Here is a 20,493-nt window from a genome sequence, read left to right on the forward strand (position 1 = left end):
TCTTCCGCGTTTCGCGAGTCGGCGGTTGGCGATGTGAGACTTCGATAAGTGTTTTCACCCCGCCGCCACCCGAATCTATGGAACAAGTGACTGGTTTCGGTTGATTAACACGATTAATCACAGTTTAACTACTTTTCTCTAGTTCTGGTTCCACGGACATAGAGAATTTAATAGAGAAAATTAAATAACGTTTTCGATTTTGACAATTAAATCTTTTTGATATGGACTCACCTTAACATGTTTCGCAATAAAATATTTCTCTTTATTAATTTTTGGATAATGATGAAAACTTCTGTTTAAAGAAAGTTAAAATAAAATTAAAATTAATTGGCCACTGATAAACTAAAATCGATGGCTCAACTTCCGAATAGCCCCTACCTCCGAATTTGATGAAACTTGCAGCAATTGTTGACTATTAGAGGACACGTTTATACCATAAAGGATTTTGTACGGAAACAAATAGGAACGGAGAAATTGGCGTCAAAAATTCAAAATTTTTATTCTAATTTATAGACAATTTTCCGGATTTTGATATTTTTTATATAGGTTAGTGACGCGCTTTAAACACTTAAATACTTTTAAAGCGCGTCACTAATCTATACGCCGAAGGCGTGTCCTAAAATCAGTGAGAAGACCCTCCCCCGCCTATTTGTGTACTGTTTATACACATGTGTATAATACATGTGTATATATAATGCATGTGTATAGTACATGTGTATAAACAGTACACACGTAAGCGAGGGAGGGGCTACCGCACCTCCCCCGTAAGCAGGGGGGGTGGGGGTGAACCTAGGTTCGCGTGGAAAGTGTATGCGTGAACTATTTCGACATATTTATTAGTCATTTATACCTTTCAATATTCAAAATAGCTGCTATATTTTCCAAACTTTTTTTGTTAATAACTTTTTAACGAATAACGAGCGCGGGCTGAAACCTTCTGAAGGTCACTCAGGAGGGTGACGTTGTAACGAGCGATGCTTTCAGCGCTGTGAGCGTGAATCGGACCGCAGCCTTAGTATGTACTTTAAATTGTAAAGCGAGGTCCACGCTGCCTACCGGCGGAGGTGGGTGCGGGAGGGGAGGGGCGAAGGCCCCTCCTTGCACCCCCCCGCGCGCGTGTGTGTGTGTGTGTGTGTGTGTGTGTGTGTGTGTGTGTGTGTGTGTGTGTGTGTGTGCGCCCCTTTTATGCATAAATACCGTATTTTTTTAATTTCTCCGTTCCTATTTGTTTCCGTACAAAATCCTTTATGGTATAAACGTGTCCTCTAATAGTCAACAATTGCTGCAAGTTTCATCAAATTCGGAGGTAGGGGCTATTCGGAAGTCTTACCTAAATTTCAAATTATATATAAGAACAGAAAATTGATTGAATTTGAATGAATATTACCCGCTATTGGCAAAATCAACAATAAAATAAAATACATTACAGTTCTTTACAAATCTTTCATAAACAGAAGCTTTTTGCTAAAATAAGAGACGCCAAGTTTTTCTGATTCAAGAAGATAAAAGTTCTCATTATTAGGACATCCTTTCCCACCAAGAAATCATTGTTGTCTGATACTCCGGAACGACGAGATGAAGAGAATTGTTTCGGTTTCTGCTATCATCTGACTATCTCGAAAAAGGCCCCGGGTGTAAATTGACTCGCCTCCAAGATAACTCGTCAGCAGCTGGGGGACTTAGAGAGGGGTTGGCGACGGGAGGAGGACTGGTGGGTGGCGTGAAAGCGGAGTCGAGTGGGAATATATATTTTCCTTATCAGTTTTTGCACGGAGAGAGCTCGAACATTCGCACACACACGACTGGTCTAGGGTCGACGGCCAAATTTAAAGCCCGTATTACGCGGATCAGCGAGATATTTTATAGGACGAGACCAAAGGACGCCGCTGTCGAGACGGTCATACGTACGTATATGTACATCGCGATAAGGTATAAAAAAAGGCGAGAGACCAAAAAGCTGAACAACGACTGTATTGTATTCCACTCTTATCTCCAGACATCGATGTATTATTTATTAATCTTATGTTATTATTGATGACAATATTGCGCGGCATTCGATTATTTATGTTACGGAAATAAAACGTATTTTATTTGAATTTTCTGGATATTTTAGTTTAATATTTGAGCAAAAAAATTTCGAGTTTTTTCGGGAAATATACGTATATCGGAAATATACGTATATCGAAAACAAATTATCTTTAAAGAAAACGCAAAGGAAAAGAGATCTTTTGTTAAAAATTTTAGGACTTAGGATCGTCAGTACAACTTACGTGACTCTCGAACAGAGACTCTAGAGTCTCCGAAGACTTCAGTATTTTTGATCTGTTGAACAAAATTTCGATCAATTAATTCATAGTTTTATCATATCTCGACGATTCGTGTAAACGTTACTTCAACGGCGCTCGTTCTAAATAATTATCGGAATTAACCAAAACACTCGCGCTAATTGCGACGGTAATTCTAGCCGTGGGAATTATGCGTGCAGCACACAAACTCCCACCTCTCGTCTGGTCTCGCAGAGGCTGAAATTACAGACCAGACTAATACAATGAGTAATATTCTAGATCATGAAGTTTGTTACTGTAGTAGATGCTTGCTGATACGAGAACGAAAAAATGTGCGGGCTAACGCGGTTTAATTCCACATTAAGTTGTTCTTTCCTGTGACATTAATTGATAATGTTGGACGCGTGGCTATCAACGGAGCTATTAGAAAACGGTAAATTGTTCGATTATTGTTGTTCTACAATATTATCACAATGATGTGTGCAGTTGTTTAAGAATACGTATTGTTGAACATAAATCTCATCACGAAAATAATTATTAAATATATATGACAGACAGAGATGTAATTTTATATATACAGGATATATATTCCATATTATATTACAGTATATTTCAATTTCTATTTTTATATTCCAAAGTATTTATTTACATATATAATATATTATTGTATACAATAAGGCATACTCACACACGTCATATTTAAAAATAAGTTAAACATAGTATTTAAATATTAAAATTAATAATTATATAAAAATACAATATATAAAATATAATATACCAATTAGCATTTAATAACAGTAAAATATGATATATATAATTAAAAAAATATATATATAAATATAATATGAGTGTTATCTCTATATGTATACGTGCTGTTCCCAGGGGAAAGAGAGAGCCATCGGACTCTGTTAAACGTAATTCTCCGAGAAAATCGTTAAACTGAGTCCTGTTGGGTCACCGCAAATGGCAAACGAGCTTAGATCGTTGTGTTAAAAGTGGAAGCAGTCGGCTCTGTACAGAGAGCTTGATTTAAAGTGGCGGATGTCAGGTTGCATTGTCTCTTCTAAGGGGCTGCACGACAGAGGTGCCAGCGTGGTCTCATGCATTCCGCGCCCCAAGGTGCATTCCGCGTCTCGGCTCTTCATACTTAACACCCCGGTCATGCATAATACAACATGCATCTAGCAATACCGTACCGTTACCTTTTAGAACCCCGCGGTTCTCAATTTTTCACTATTTCACCCTCTATCACATTATATTTTATTCTGAAAATTATTAATAAACTCTTTTTGTTTTTGTATGTAATAGGTATTCATGAAAGTTGATTATCTTGTAATATTCGTCGATATTTTTCAAAAACACATTTTTTAAAGACATCTCAGGAAAGGCGAAATAAATATTTTATTTTTTGAACATATTAAGTGATATTAATAAGAAAAGAGCCTGGCTTTAATATATTTTTATATATTTTATATATTTTTAATTTGTGCATTTGGATATGCGTATAAATTCTTAAGAATTGATTGGTAAGACTTTCAAATTTCTAATCGAAACGTATATAGAAGATCGCTTTTATGTAATTCGTAATTATAGCGAAGAGATACAGTTCAAAAAAATTCTGGGTTACAGTCGAGTCTCAGGGTTAAATTCGGTGCCTTTTTTAAAGCTTTTTTCAGGAAGAGTTTAACTTTACGCTTATCCCTCGATCGTCCGAGAGAGGGATTAATGAAAATTCGGTCTACCGAATGGGATTAAAGGATTTAATTCAGAGGCGTGCGAAGTGACGGAACCGATGTACGGGCCTGGCACCTGGAGCTGGTGCACCGGACGCGAAGTCGCGCGCACGTGAATATTCCCATGAGAACTTCACCGGGCGGTGTCTAGTCGCGTCGCACCGTCGACATTTCGCGACGTGCACTCACCGCGGAGATGCACCGACGCGACGGCTACATTAATTGGCGCATTGGAAAAGTGTGCATCCGCGAATGGAATTCACGCGGTATTCACGCGGATGCAAGAACGACGATGCCGTTCTACGAAGATTACGATCGCTTCTAAACCGGACGACGACGATGTCTTTGCCGAGTCTTGAAACTCCGAGCATCACAACGTTCGAGTAATAAATCACGAATGTTCGCATCAAGTCGAAAAAATTCTGAAGTTATAAGACGACGAATTTTTTGTATTATTAATTATGTTCAAAATTTTAATGTGACCAACGAGAAGTATAATTAAAAATTTCTTGATAGGGATTTGAGAAGATGATATACTTAACTTATTCTTTAAAAATTTAAAATTTAATGACAGGATTAACAATGACAGGAATTCCTCACAATTATAAACTGGTCTGAACATTTATCTTTCTTCCGTTAAGCTTTCACGTTTTTCTGCGCACAAGAAAGATTGTTTGATAATTTAACAGGAAATGTTTGAAATACACTCTCTTCCATTATTATTATTTAACTTATTCTGTAACGATTTTATGAATATATACTCTGTAGAATAGTATAAAACAGTAGAATGGAATAATGCACGATTAAGTCAATCTTCTCACATTTACAATTCGCGTTCGCTTTCGCAATTAGTCGCGTGAATAAAGTTTTTGCCGGAGCGAATGAACTTTTTTACCGTTCGTCCTTTAATTACACCCGGCTGGGTTGGAAATGCCGGTTCGGAATGACGTCCGGCACGCCGGCCTCTGACCGTGCAAGATTTCGCAGAGATACGTCAAGCGCGTATTTTTCGCGTAGCGTGGAACAGGATTTGCCTGTCAGCTTCGTTGCTAAACGCGGACGCGACGATCACGATAAGTCACGGGTGTACTCGCGCGAAAGCGCGACAAATAAAGCGCGCAAGCACAGGTTCCCGTACACAAGTTCGACGTGAGATAGATGTACCGATAAAAATCGTTAAATTTAAAAGTCCTGTATAAACTTGGGACTTTAACTTGAATTTTTTTTCAATCTCCATTTCACTCCTTGTTTCTCTTTCGAAGTTTTTTAATTTAACAAATTTTTGTTACATCAATCTTTTCTACATTTTATTATGTTTTTATATAAAAATAATTTTATATCATATAAATGTGTATATTTTGTATATATATTTTATAAAAAAATGTTATAGGTTATTATTATGCATAGAATATATTTCAATATTTCAACCTTTCATGATGTAATTTTTTTTAATACCTTGTCTTGTACGAAGACAATAATTTGGGAAGTGTTGTGAAAATAATGGCCGTCAGCGGGCTTGACAGGCAATTCGCCGCAATAACGGAAAATTTCAGCAACGTCGAGCGGAAGGAGACTTCGCTCGTTATTAATCAGTCGAGCAGAAAGCAGAATAGTGACGCAAACAATAAACGACAGGGGAAAAAAGAGGTCGGAGGCCGCGCAGATTTGCGTTCGGAAACTACCTCGCGCGTTTGATACTAGCGCGGTTATAGTTGCGTGATGTCGACGAATGGGAAGTTGACGCTGCGGTGTACGATAGCGGTGGCCCGTTCGCGTGTACAAGCGTACGTACAATCGCGTTTTGTCCGCCTTGAAAACGCCAGTTTTGACCATACTGTGTGACTAACGACGAGTTGGGAAATTGGGATGTGTGTGTCCTTCGGGCTTTTTTTTTCACGTTGGAGATGGAAATATGTGTCGGATGGAAATTGAAATATATGACTAATCCCGCGCGGCTTTGACTGTCTGAATATTCAAGAGAATAGGTGAAAAATGTATCGCCCGATAAAATAATTTCATTAAAATATATTTGCGGATACGTCAATCAATGCGTCCGCGTCGTCGCGTTCTCCTAATCAGAAATATTAAAATATTGCAAATTGGAAGCGACTGAAAACACCCAATATCTCTCACGCTAATTAAATTCCTCAGGAAATCCCTCAGGTGAAAAAATTCGATTTCCCCTTCATTTCGTTCTAAGTGGGTTTAGTTATTTTATGAAAAATTTAATACATAATTGTCGATAAAATGTATGCATAGTATTGAAGGACTCTGGAGGAATACTTGCAAAAATAATGTTTAAAATTTTGAAGAAAAATTAAGATAATAAAAATTTGTTGCATGACTTTTAGCAGACTTTGAAATAAACAATAGCATGGATGGTTCGTTAGGGACTTTCAACAAGCGAAAAGATTCACAATAGGTCTACCGAGAGCAATTTGCGAGATTTTCTACGCTACATTCGGACGCATCCATGCTTTTTTTATTAGGTCCGATTCTCCGGGCTCCTCTCGTTCCCTGCTTTTCCTACAGTGACTCGAGCCAAAACCGACAAACTGTCCGCTTCGGTAGTCTCGAAAGTTTTTAACGCCGCGAGAGACGAGTCGAATGGGAAAGCTGCCGCAAAATAGGATTTGGTAGGTAGGATCTCCCGGGGATTTGAGCGAAAGAAGCGCTTTTGTGAGCGCGCGCGTAGTACAACGCGAGTAAACGCGCGTAATGCATTCTTCCTAATCTGCCGAGTTCTGTCGTTTTATAATATGCACGTATGCATTGTTTTTCGAGCGAGGGAGGGAAAACACGTCCGCGCAATATCGCGAAGCACACATAGCAGATGAGGCACGCAGGGTGGAGCAATTCAGAATAACTCCGCTATTCTTATTTGCTGAAAATTTTTAGAACGAGATATCTAGGTACGCTGCATACTCCCGTGATGCAAGAAACGTCCAATAGCAGAGTAAGAATTTAAGCGAGCTCTTTGGCGAAAACGACGAGAGATGTTGATTGCGCTACGTAAAGACGTAGAAATAACGAAATACATTTCCGCGTTGTACCGGCGTGCACCGTAACGATAAAAATGCCGCGGCATTGATTTTTAATGGCTTCGCCTTTGACGACGAAGGTCGTATTTTTCATACGTGTTCCTTTCATATTTTAATTTCACGCAGGAAACGTAATCAAACGCAGCAGACCGAGGATTTCGTGCACTGTCGCGTTATGCATTCGCTAAGGCTGCATGCCACGTCGCATTCAAAGTCGCGGATGTGCAACAATGCCGCCCGCCCTAATTTAATGTGCAACGAACCCTTTTTGTCGCTACCTCCTTTGTACCTTCGGGGGAACAATGAAAACTCCTGAATGATTGAAACTGCTTCTTCGCGTTTTGTGTATATGCCTACTGACACACATCTTTTTGCGACATCTTTTTTCTCGAAAAAAAGATCATTGTATTCAGACTTAAACTTTCGGAACAAAAGCGGATGAGGTTTTCTAACAAGGAGAGTCATATGTTATTTTTTTTATCTTTTATACCTATCATGGATATACGAATATCTGAACGGAGGATATTTTTGCAAGGTTGAAGCTCGAGGAGAAAGAAGATTGAAAGTCTGATCAACCAAGATGTGGATGATGGTTAATTTCACGGAGTACGGTCTCGTTCTCATTCAAATTGGTTCTTCTTTTTTCGACTTTGAATTCTTCTGTTATTGCAGCCTTATTCGTTTAACAATCTGGCATATTGCAGAATAACATTTTTACTATATTCCAGGTTATTTTTAATTACGGAATAACTTTAAATCGATGTCTCCGATTAAAATCATGCCATAGGACGTGAAAATAGATCTGAATCTACGTGTAATTAACTAACAATAAAATGGCCACAATGGATTTTCCTCTTATCCCTCAGGCTATACTCCTCGTTCAAGGGAATATCTTACGCTCCGTCCAGATATTCATACGTCCATGTTAATATTTTTAATAATCTTGGCTCTCTAGGATAGAGGAGTTGGGAGTGGACTATAAGTATAATCCACTCTTGTAAAGAAATTAAATACTAGGAAACCCTTATGGGAAGGTAAAGACGCGATAATTAACGACCATAGAATATAATATAAAATATCTTTAATAAATAAAAAACAAAAAGATGATTAACGTATGTACCACAAGTCTTATTAACTCCGCGTCTATTCAGCACGGAAAACAGGTATAAGTCGCTTACTAATCGAGATATAATTACGAAGAACTTTTAAGACTTTTAAAACGCGAGAATTACCGCGACTCCCCACCTGCGTTTTTCAGCTAATTAATCGTATCCTAAATCGTCGCTTTTGTCGGAGGAGCGGGTAATCTGGAGCGCGCTGAATCGACTTGACCTGCTCACCTGCATGAATAAGCTCTTCGTAAATCAGTCCGGCGTCTCGCGGCGCAATCTTGTCATCTCCACGTTCGCGGTCACCAACGATTTCGATTTGTATGTCGAAGTTCGCGGCCGCGCGCGGGCCAATCGGCGTGCGCGGCGACTCGCGACCGGCGCGCGGCGCGGCGCGCCGTCGCTCGGCTCCCAGCGGGAGGTGACGGGCTGACGGGAGGACCGGAGACCGGAGCAGCTAGGCGAGCCGCATCGCTCGAGCGCGTCAGTCCGCATCGTCGTCCCGTAAGGAGTGCGTCGCGCGGTTCGCGCACTCCGTCGAGTGTTCTTTTCCTCTTCGGTCGATTCTCGCACATTTCGAATTTGGTCTCGCCTCGCGCTCGGATTTTCCCCCGGGTTTTTCCCTCGCCAAGCGAGTCACGTCTCGCCCGGTAGTCCGAGACGGATCCCGGGTGCTTTCGTCGCGCGTACGTGACGCGATTTGCAAATTGACGTTCGCGAAAGTGACGCTGGGAGGAGGAGGAGGAGAAGGAGGAGGAGGAGAAAAAAAGTGAAGTGACTCTCGAGCGGCGAGAAAACACCACCTTGACATTGATTGCCGGCCAGATAAGGGTAAGACGTTTGCTGATGCTCTAATCTGGCTTTGAAATAACATACGGAACACTGTGTAATATGTACTCTCTAAATCTGAATCAGTGAATAGTCACTGATATCAGTGACTATTTACTGATTCAGCAGTACTATTCACTGATTCAGATTTAGAGAGTATCTCTATCTATCTCTGTCGTTCCCAATCTCAAGCCACATAATTTTATTACATAATAAATCTCATTTTAATTTAAATTTGAGACGCTATCGATAAGATATTTAAAACTGAATAAGCTGCTCTTAGATCTTTTCGAAAAGAAAAAAAATTATCTCCGTCATTCATGAAAGAATCCTTGAATGGTAATTACGCGGCAACGGTCTTATACACGCCGACGATTCACGATCGTCAACAGTCGCGGCAACGGTCTCTCGTGTTCCCCGCCTTTTCAAAACACAAATGATCGGGCATTTTCGCAAGGGACACGAATAACCCGCGAACGGATCGTGCGGTCCGTAAGAAAGGACATATTGAATTATTGCCGTTGCTATACATATATCCAGCGAATGCCGAGCAAGAGGTTTCCGGTTTGGGGAGCGACGACGGTAGGGGCGCAGGGGAGCCTGTGAATGCAAAACCGGTTGCATTGAGAAGGTCAGTTACTGCATCGGCGCCACTTCGTTCGGCGATCCTTATTTCGGCCATGTGTTCCTTGAAATTTTTAGGGGTCCTTGTCCCCCAAATCCTACAACCACGTTCCGAGGGTCGTAGGGCCTCGGCCGAGCTCGAACCAGGCAGACTTTTCAAACGCCGTTGAACGAGTTTAAAAACTGGTTTCTTTCTGGTCGCGTTTTATTCGGGTTAGCATAATCATTTAACGCGGCTTGTATTACATATATTCTCGGATATATGTTACAGATATTAACACACAAAGAGTAATGTGGTAAATAGGCCAACAATACGAGCTAAATAAAAAGATGTTCCAGTGATAAATTAGTTTATTCTCAACATAAATATAAAGAATTGAGAAGAGAAAATTACTTACGATATTAATTACAGGTATTAATTACGAATTTTACATACGTACGTATAAGTTAGAGCGAATCGTAAAGTTTAGCGATTTAATAGATAAGTACGACGATGACGGGGTTTCTCCAATTTTATATACTCTTGCTATCCACTTTTAATGCGGCACCTGATAGCGGCACTTAGTCGTAAAATAATTATTGTAGTCTTGATAGGGAAAGGTTAACCATGGAAAAAGAAATAACAGGATTAAATAGTAAATGGGAAGAGAATTACTTCAGAGTCATTCTATTAGACACGTTGAAACGACCGACGCAGGGTGCGCGAGGCCCAATCGCATCGGTATGAAAGCGCCCTCGTGTGATGGCGAGACGTGTGTGATGTTCTAGGATCAATAGAGAAAGAAAAGAAGAATGGACGAGTCGACTTAAACGAGGGCTTCGATGGATCTCGTTTGAAGCCTCGAAGGCCAAGGCTGCCGCTTACGCCGAACTGCGAATCAAAGAAGGAAAGAGAGAGACCGGAATAGAGAGGGAGAGAGGGGGGAGGGAGGGAGGGAGAGAAAGAGATGAGCTATCTGACACGTGCACTGAGGGAAAAATATTGTAGAATGAACAAAACAATTTTGTTGATTTTTCAATTTATTGATCCAATTATTTATTTTATTGAATTAAGTACACGTCTATTATTTGAACAAAATGAAATAATTGAATTCTGAAAATGGTATCATACAAAATCATTTTTTTTAAGTTAATGATAAATTTTGTTAACTCAATAAAATAATTTTGTTGAACCAAGAACACTAACGTTTTTAAAAATAGTAAATTTATTCAAAGAAATATTTAGTTAATGTTATATTATGTATAATTGGTAATATAAAATATTTAGTTAAAAAGAACAAATCAATATAGTCAACAAACAAAATAGTCAAAAGAACAAAAAGAACAAAATATTTTGTACAAATATTTTGTTAAGCCAATCAAATCATCTGCTTGGCAACATACAATCTTCCGGTTTTATTAAATCAACAAAATTTTTTTTGAAAAAAATAATTATTTCTCTCAGTGTGGGCGAACTCCGAAGACTCACAAGCTTGAGCGTCGCTGAAAGAGAGAGGGAGAGAGACAGGCGAGAAAGGAAGAAAGGTAAGGGATTACGTAAGGCCTCGTGCGAGAACGAGGATTGAAGGGGAACTGCCGCTTTGGAATGCAGCCCGTAGATTTGTAATGATTACGTAGCAGCCGGCACGTTCGATCTTTAACCCTTCTGACGTTCGTAGCGCTCGAATCGACCTTTGATCCTTCTAATGCGATCTTTTGCGAATGTGCGAATTTTTTTTGTTGAAAATATTGGGAATCAGTATTTACCTTCGACACGAATAATTTCGAGGCATTTTACCACGATATTTAATATAATATAATATAATATAATATAATTTTTCGGTTATTATTAAATTGAATTATTTGATATGTAATTTATCTTTTTATATATTATTTTTGTATTATATATATTTTTTCTATATATTATTTTTCTACGCAATATTTTTTTTACGAACTATCGCTTTAGCAATAAGTAATTGCCGCTAATCCTAATTGAATCTAGTTTTACTATGTTGCGCACAAAGCTGCAATACAGAAAAGGAGAGCGAATAGCTTATCTAGGATTAGTTAATATACGGTCGATGTAAACTGACCTAAATAGATAGTATTAATCTTCCATCGACGGTTGGAAAATCTCTAGGTGTGCTGGGACAATTGGGAACTAGGAACTATAATTAGCGAATATTACGTAAATGGGCCATCATTTAATTAGTGCACTGATTCAAGTAATATTCACTAATTTAAGTTTATTGGTATTGCGATAACCGTAAATATTCGTAAAATTCTTTAATTCCGAGAAATTACTCGGAAGAGGTATCATTAAAAAAACCACTAAAATTAAAACATCTAATTTCTCTCTGGTAATTCTCTTAATATCATTTATTTTATTAATCAATTGATCATTCATCCGTATTTATTATGTGACATGTCTATTATTTGCTCTCTGGAAATCTCATTCGCAAAAATTCCTTTATTTTCGCACACGTTTAATTCAGAAGCTGTTTATATATTGAATCTCGTACTTCTTTGTTTAGTCTTTCGTATCGCCAATCGAAAATGATTCCCGACAGTCTCGCCGTGTAATCCGTTAATGCGTGCCAAAAATAACGTGCTCTCGAGAGATTTGTTTGCGAGTATGTGTGCTCGTTGCAATCGTGGTAGCCGCGTGTTATTTAACGCGGCCAGATGTCAGCCTCGTTACACGGTGTCGCATTATAGCAATTTCGTGGATTGCGAGAGGAGGACGCGAAACCCACTTGATATATCTGAAAGCCCGTCAATTGGCGATTGCGAAGTCGCGGCGACATGGCGCGCGAATTATACGCCTCCGTGTATTACGGTTCATTTTGTACGGCTTTCGAATACAATCGCGACGGGAGAGCCAGAGAGAAAGAGAGAGAGGCAGGAGGAAATTGAAAGAAGTGGCTGTAGAGCCTACGTAGAATTTGCACGAGTCCACTACTCCGTATTTGTTTGTCTCGGTTTGTCTCGGTACTTCCCGGATTGACATCCGTGATTAATATGCCACATATACTGCGTTGTTATTGATGTTATATATCACATATATTGCGATTTAAATGCCTTTAATCAGGAATATCGTAGCCATTGTTTATCGCACTTATCATAATGATGAGTCTCTTAAATGTCTGTGATATTTCCGTTTCGAAGCACTTTGCGCCTTATCGTTCCAGAGGAATTCGCGTAAACCGCAACAGCTTTTACGTAACGTCTTGCTCGACTCATTGATTTATTATTCTCGCCGCGCGTTTATCGCTATAGATTAATTATATTGATCAGGGAAAAATTGAGTGAAAATTGACCGTCGTCGGGCAGAGAGTATTAAGAATACCATGCATAAATGAGATGACACACGATCGGATTCATTCTCGTTAAGTATACATAGACGCGACGTGTATGCGGTCTACTCGACGCGCATCGCGCTTACCTATTTGACAGATAACACTATCGTCGAGGGCGAGAAGTCGGCTATTAGGATAAAAGCTGACGGATCGCGTAGCGCTGCCATTGACCTGTCGCGCTGATGGTAGGATGACATTTATCGCGGTTATCTTGATACTCGTGATACCTGACTAATATACACAATACACTTCTTGCAATAAGTACCTATAAGCGATATTATCTCGCTTCTTGTTATCGATAAGGTTTTTTTCCATAAGCAAACACACAGATACGAAAGAGATGAGATAAAGGAATAAGAAGTCATAAGGATATTTATTCGGCTTAAAAATATCTATTGTACTTTGCTTCGATGGATTTTATGAATTTCTTATCGAGGTAAATATTGTTAGAATTTTCTTTCGAAATATCTGTTATCTCGCATTTTGTGATTTTATTTGTAAATTAATAGAATACACAGTATTTTTTTTAATATGGGATTTTTTTGTGGGCTGTTTAGCTACGAGAATTGTTTTTGATTGGAAAATTGCTCGATTACTTCAAAATTTTGTTGTTATGTTTCTGCTGTTTTCATTTATTTCACTCGTAAATCGAGAGAGCGAGACAGTGTTTGTCGATGTGAAATATGAGTTTCTGATTGTGAGCGAGATAAAGTGTTTATATTGGAAGCAGCTAAATAATTACGAAATCCGGCCTTTTTTTTCCCTATGTGAGACACGACGAAATAATAAAACGATATACTATATGTCGGTGCTGGTAATCGTTCCGTGTAAATGGACCACAACACAGGACCACTCGGTCGCGCTTGTCATAAATCGTGACGCCCCTCACTAACGTCAGCGTTGAAACTGTCACCGCGCTGTACACACGCCGCGCGATAATTGAAACGCGCGGCGCGCAAAGTCATCACTTTGCCTGTAAGTTATTTTTTATCAAAATGCGCGTTATTTCCCCGGGGATATTTCCCCGGGCGTGTGCTCTCCGATGCTTTCCGAAGCTTCGCTATCCCATCGCGTGCGTTATCGCCCGAAATATACGAGCGCGCGTTTCGGGTAACGCTTGTTGGACCGCGCGCAATGCGCAGGGATTTCGGTCGCTTCTTTGTTTCCGGTTCATCGAATATCGCGCAAATTTCATTTCGCGATGCATCAAAAGCAATCGCGGGAAGTGATTGTTTTGCGATATTAAAGGATCGTTGATTAAATTCGACTGCCGTCGAGAACGGCAGTCAGATTGAATTAGCGATTGGAATTTTTAACGGATTCGTAGATTTCAAGTACAGACGTACAAACGTTTTCTCTCCGTGACATTTCTTGAATCAACATTTGAACTAATGCATACTTTGAATTACAATGGCTAATATGTTTTTCATGATTCTGCGTTACGCTTTAATTTTTCCACGATAATGGAGTTTCCGTCATAATATTGAAACAGTAATTTGAGACGCAGTTCCATGAACGACGGAAAGTTTTGAATATAGACTAACTACATAAAGAATGATTGCACAACAAGGATGGAAGGGGAAGCAAGAGAGGGTATTTATCTCATTTATTTATTGTCATTAATAATTCTTCAGGCAGAAAGGCTTCTATGAAAGGCAATTATTTTGCAACGGTTATTGCGTGTGACGATACGAAGAAAGTGTGGAAATATCAAGTGTATTTTATAGCCGCGATGAATGGTATTTCTTACTATCATCGAGTTTCACGTGTATAAACGTTCGCTCAAACGATAGCGATTTACGCCTTTCATAGCGCTCGCACAATTCGAGTTACGAAGAACGATCTCGTGGTTACCATTCAGCCACGCTCTGGTTCCCCATTATATCATGAATACGTCATGGAAAATATCTTGTGAGGTTTACATCCATTCATCGACGATGACCAAATTGCGCATTGTGTGTCGTTTTATTAGCTCGCTCGGATAAATAGATTACGCTCCTTACGTATGTTGTCGTTTCAACGTGGCTCTACAAAGCGAATCGAGGAGTTATTAGCGTCAACGACTGGAGACAACTGAAAGCGATCGGCTTTCTTCCGATTTATTAGAAACTTTTTAATTATATATAAATTATATATAAATTATATATAAAAATATATAGACATTCTATTGAGAGATTTATCGAGATGATATTATACGAGTAAAGAATCAATATAAGATATCTCTTTCAATCATAGTTCGTGTATCAATCTTGAATTTCATATAAGTAAAACTCTTTGTTATTGTGAGTTTTTAATTTTGAAGAGAGAAGATTGGATTTAACTCTGAAGTTCTGTTAAAAAATTAGTTTTTATTATCAGTGGCATAATTAAGTCAAAGCCATTACACGTTAAAAGATATGTCGTTACATTTCCTGCATTGACTGATTTGCGATATGTATGCCATTGCCGTGAGATTGCACGTGGTTAAAAATTTTACACAAAGTTTAGTTACAATGACGAATTGAACAAATCTTTGAACTTCAATCCATTCTAAAATTTGATAGGTATACATATTTACAAAATATTAACTTATTAATACGGTTTTTTAATATCCTTAGAGAGAACATTAGAAAAATCTAGATTTAAATTACTATTTTTCTGCGAATACTTTCTCTCGCGATCAAATCTAATTTTACTCTCACGATTATAGGGCCTCAAGGCCCTCAAGTACACTGTCTCAGTACCGAGCGATCCGCAGAATGGCACGAGTTTGAGCTTCGGAATGGCACGATCGCGATCGTTATTCCGTATACGGGTCCGCTTTATCACGGCTCGCTTACGATGGCAGGCGCGCGTTTAATCGCATCCGCCAGCCTCACGGATCGCGGATTGTTATCGGGCCAATTACGACCCGTCGACGGTCGCTTTAAATTGACGACGACGATGAAGACGACGTTGGTATTTGCGCTAGCGGCACCTGCTCTGCTGTTTCGCACTTATACGACTGCATTGTTTACAACGTGCAATCCCACGGCAATGGCTTACATATCGCGCGGTGCAAATCGGTGCGGGAAATGCATCAACATATCTTTTAACGTGCGGTGACATTGACTTAATTACGCGCACAACGACTGATAATGAAAATAATGATTCAAAAATAAAAATTTGCGACTAATGTCGATCCCAATTGAATTTCTGTTTGAGAAGAGTTAACTTCAAATCGTTTATTCATCGCGTCTGTAATTTCTCGTCTTTCCGGTGCATTGATTAAGTGAAAAGGGAGAATCATATTGAAAATAAAGCCCCGTATTTCAGTCGGGAGTTTTAGTACGTCTCGTGTGGTTAAAATATGCCTGAACTTTCCAGCCAACGCGACGATACAATAAGCTAGCACGTATACTTTACATTCCACGTACGTATACTTTATTTACGTGCACTATGCGCCCTTAGAGGGTCTGTAAGCGAGAATAAATAACCAACCCGCCTATTTATTGCGCGGTCTTATAATTGCCGTCTATTTTACACAAGTTCTCAGGGGACACATTGGCTTAAAGTCTCCCGAGAGTGAATCGGTAAAATACTACTGATTGTACTAATCTGATCTGATTAAATTATTAGCTCTTTCTATAAGATCTCCAACTTTTGTATTTATTTTGGATTAGTCACTCATCAGCAAAAACTTTTAGAAGAATTATGTACATAATTCTCAAATTATTTTTAAAATATATTTCTATACATATATGTTTTTTAAATTATACTTTTGTAAGTACTTTTTAAAGTCTCTTTTAGATGTTTATACATTAGGTAAGATATTAAGATTTCTTATTTATAGTTCCAGAATTTTCACGCATTAAACTTCTATTAGAAATCGGAATGTACCAGAAATCAGAATTTCTGATTCCTATAATTTCAAATGTATATCACATAACCTTTGATGTCTCTCGGATATATCAAACTTTCTCGTCTCGGGACGACGTATCTTACAACTGCTGAATTAATGACACCGTTGGTGTGCAACTTGATCGGGTAAACTTTAGAAACAGCTTATCGTATGGCGTTGCTTCGTCAAAGCATAATTCCATATCGGTGCAAAAAATTTGAAAATTCATTAATCACGTAAGGCTTATCAAGGTCGTGCAGGACGAAATTTATTTAACTTTGACATTCCTGATACTCTGATAGTGAATAATAATTAGTATAATTAGCAATATGCGGCAGTATAATAACATTGAGAATTTATTTAGTGTACCTCGATACGGCATAATGTATACTTTCAAGAAAATGCAAGCGTGAGTGCATCTTCCGCCATAATTCATGCTATGTAAATAAGTATGCACGGAGGTGCTTCCTCGGTGTGAATACTACGCGAATAACTCGGAAGAAGCGTATTTGAAAAAAAAAGTCAGATTTTATATTCTCCAAGTGACACAGCATTAACGTTAATCATACTATATAGTATGTCCCAGAAACCTTGATGTCAATTTTAATAATACATTCTTCGAGGAATATATAATGAATGGAATAATTAAAGTACGATAAAATAGTAATGGAATGATAAAATGGAACAATTTGAAATTATAATAGAGAAATATTATGCTAGATAATTTTTCTACGATGTTCAAGAATGATATTTTGCAATTTTTTGAAATTATAATAGAGATATATTATGCTAGATAATTTTTCTGCGATGTTCAAGAATGATATATATATATATTACAGTTTTTATTAACTTAAATACACGAAATTTAAAAAATTAATGCGATCTGTTAATTCCGTGTTTATTACGGTTTTAGACATGATTTTTTGGAACATTTTTAGACGTAATCCACTTTTTTCTCTATTTTTTTAATTTACGCGAAAAGAGAGCAAGCTTATTTCTCTAACAGCAAAACGTGGTATTGCAAAAGGATTATAGCGCGGGCATAGCAGAGGAAAAGATCGAATCTGTATGTATGAATGTGAAAGATTTGAATTGTCATAGTTCTGACATGTGCTGTCAAACGTACGATAACAAAATGTAAAAAATAATTCCCAAGAACGATTAGATAGTTATTGACGAAATATTTATGACGTATGTCACGTGTAGATTATACATTATGTATATATTTCACATAAATAATATGAATATAAAAATACTTTTACATAGATTTTTGTTGAAATAACTTAGGTCCATTATAGCTCTTTGATTAAAAAGTAAAAATAATGTAGATAATACATTGAATATATGAGGAAAGTTTTATTATTAAAGTTTGCTATTAAAGAAGTTAACAGCAAAATTATTATAGATATTTTTTTAGTCTATTATTTTTAGTGACTAATATTTTTATCTTATCTTAATAATAGTACTAATATTAAAAATATAATGGAACTTTTTAAAAAGAAATATAGAAGTTATTATTTTCAGGCTTTTATTTCAGATAAAAAATATATAGAAATACAAAGAAATATAAATATTTACGTTCGTAAACATTTTTCAAATGTTTCGAAACACGCGCGTGTAATTTTTTTATTTTTGTTCCGCGATATTTTTTTTTATTATGTTTCTTTTATAGGAAAATCGAATACGAATGTCTGGTGTTATTTTAAGAAAGAAACGGTTCTCGGTTAATTGCGTTTCAAAGAAACCTTGTGGTATTGTGTAACGTATTTTCTAAAACGTATGCCGATCAATATCGTCCATTAATCGCGCGTTACATATGTATTCGCGATTGATTATCTACTAGCTGGCATCGTGGCATTTGATGTTTTAACGAGTCATTGTATCGCGAATTCTTCCGCGTGCGCGCTGCTTTAATTTCAAGAATGCATCGCGATCGAAAATGCAATCGAAAAAGACACGCGTGTTTAGGTTTAAAACCTGTTAAATCCGGATATTCATGGCGCGCGCAATTACAAAACTTGTTAAATACAGAAATTATAAAAGCACGTTTGCGATTCGACATTCGCCATTCAGGAATAGAAAATATTTTATACATCATACACGTTGCACATTTTTCATCATTGTCGCAAAGCGCATAGCATTGTAAAACTTGTTAAACGCATCGATACTTTTGATGTAAATACTCCGAACAAATCCGTACACACGCGTTTCTCTCTTGATATATTTTTTATTCAAGTCTGAAGAGAAATTTTTCCATTTTTCAAAATGCTCTGCCAAAGAAAAGAATTTTTCACTGTTAAGGGGAGTTTACACACGCAACGATTAGTGGCGCCAACTGACTGATGGCATTCATTGGCGCCAGAAATCGACTGACAAACTCACAAGTGTTTACATACGTCCATGGTTTACACAGTGATGCTATTGGCGTATAATATGGAAAATATGTAACATTTATTAATTAAACACACAGTAAATGACAGCAAGCATATATAACCAATAACCACCAGTAAACGCCACATTACTAGCGCCAGTTTGTATTAAGTTTACACTTTGTTTGTTTACACTTGCATTTTTACTGGCGCTAGTCGACTGGCGCCACTAATCATTGCGTGTGTAAACTTCCCTTTAATGAAAAGTTTTTAATTACGGAAATGTCATCCTCGTAATCTCTTAAAATAAAATGTTTTTATAACTAATTTTTATAACTAATTAAAAATTCGTGTTTGTAATAATGGACGGAAAGACCTAAATTTGAAAAAATAATTAAAGACTTAGATAATTCTCTTTTATATTTTTATATTCTGTCAGAAATTTAATAGGATGATCTCAATATTTTGCGTCTTATGTAACATGATCGATATCCGTCTTTTGAGAAAAAAAAACTCATCTAACTGTAATCAATATAAGTATAACCACTTTTCCCGTTTTCTTCCGTTCCCGTTTATTTAAGCAGCTTACTAATTTTGCAATCACACGTCTTATTTATTCATTCAGAAGAGCCTGAAACTCAACAGAATAATAGCAGAATATTTTTATATTGTTATCAAACGCGTCTCCTGTATCTTCCAAAAAGATAAGAATTTCCGAGATAACGTTTATACTATGTACTATGTATGATTTTTTAAATGATTCAGTCGTTATATATCTGCGCGCTTGTTCCGGATATTGTACCCGCGCGTGCACTCCTTGGTATCGTGTACCTCGTATCGCGCTGATTTGATAATTCAGATTCTCGAGTCGAGATATAAACTGTTGCGTATAAAGGCGCGCGAGTGTGAGGCTGACACATTCCGAGATGGACAAGTTGGAGAATCGATCCGAGTTTAATCTCGCGTTGTGCGAGTACCGGTTCACCAAGGAAATTGGATGCGACGTTGTACGTATCGTCGGTGCGTTCGCTGCGGTCAGACAGCTGCGAACGCACATGTCGTAACGCGAATATACTTTTTATATACTTGCTGCGTCCGGGTACTTATAATAAGCACGAATCTCGCATTCTTCATGTGTCCTGTCGCGCAACAATTCCGCAATGATCCATCCGATTAATTCGGAAGCCGCACGACTCGTCTGCGTTTCCACGCAGTTAAACGATTTCTTTTGCGTGTGTGACGTATAAAATTTTAATTTCAGACTGCGGTTACTGAGAGAGGTAATGTTGAAGATTTCGAGGAATCAT

General features: G+C 37.9%; 1 protein-coding gene across 3 annotated transcripts in view; it reads left to right on the forward strand.

Annotated features, from left to right (window-relative positions):
• Positions 1 to 20,493, forward strand: part of LOC139777514 (beta-1,4-N-acetylgalactosaminyltransferase bre-4) — a 114,031-nt gene that overhangs the window by 15,672 nt on the left and 77,866 nt on the right. For 2 of the 3 annotated variants that reach the window (XM_071714990.1, XM_071714992.1), the window contains exon 1: positions 8,634 to 8,999. The exons of the other annotated variant lie outside the window; for it this stretch is intronic. The gene's annotated coding sequence lies outside the window, so the exon portion shown is untranslated. Of the gene's footprint in view, positions 1 to 8,633; positions 9,000 to 20,493 lie in introns of those variants that run through there. 3 annotated transcript variants of the gene reach the window in all.

Source organism: Temnothorax nylanderi, unplaced genomic scaffold (genome assembly GCF_030848795.1).
Source record: "Temnothorax nylanderi isolate EJ_2023f unplaced genomic scaffold, tnyl_v1.0 TNYL_tig0152_pilon, whole genome shotgun sequence".
NCBI lineage: Eukaryota > Metazoa > Arthropoda > Insecta > Hymenoptera > Formicidae > Temnothorax > Temnothorax nylanderi.